Source organism: Periplaneta americana, chromosome 6, assembly GCF_040183065.1.
Source record: "Periplaneta americana isolate PAMFEO1 chromosome 6, P.americana_PAMFEO1_priV1, whole genome shotgun sequence".
Classification (NCBI taxonomy): Eukaryota; Metazoa; Arthropoda; class Insecta; order Blattodea; family Blattidae; genus Periplaneta; species Periplaneta americana.
Genome location: NC_091122.1, coordinates 2,725,459 through 2,725,900, shown reverse-complemented (window position 1 = coordinate 2,725,900; position 442 = coordinate 2,725,459). Strand labels below are relative to the sequence as shown.

At 34.6% G+C, this 442-nt stretch overlaps 1 protein-coding gene across 1 annotated transcript in view; it reads right to left on the bottom strand.

The window, feature by feature from the left end:
* LOC138700900 (protein FAM117B-like) overlaps window positions 1-442 on the bottom strand; it is a 79,250-nt gene that overhangs the window by 35,046 nt on the left and 43,762 nt on the right. The gene's annotated exons all lie outside the window — the stretch shown is intronic.

The window sequence follows — 442 nt, the reverse complement described above, 5'->3', positions numbered from 1 at the left end:
CTGCAATCAGTATTATTAGTAATTGAACAAACAGCGGCACATTTGCTCTGAAGTGAAGAGAACAACACAGTGTTTACGAAGCAGCTGGCAAGGTAGTCCCTCCCCTCATACACAGCATGTTAGTTGGATATGTCAAGCAAGGAAAAAATTAAATGTTTGCCTGAAGGACAAACGTATATATTACGTTCACATTGGTTGGAATACATCACATTATTGTCTCTAGGTTCTAGAAACATATTATTATTCTTAGGCCCGATTGTATAAACCATTTAATCTTAGATCAGAGGTTAAATTGATCCTTGTTTCAGCTGAACTTGGAATTTTGTGTTGTATAAAGTCTAATCTGAGATTAATTTGTCTCAAACTAAAGTCAACTTTGACTGAAGAAATTTCTCCGATTAAGTTAGATGATCCAAGTTCAGTTATTTCTTTTCTGTTTGAA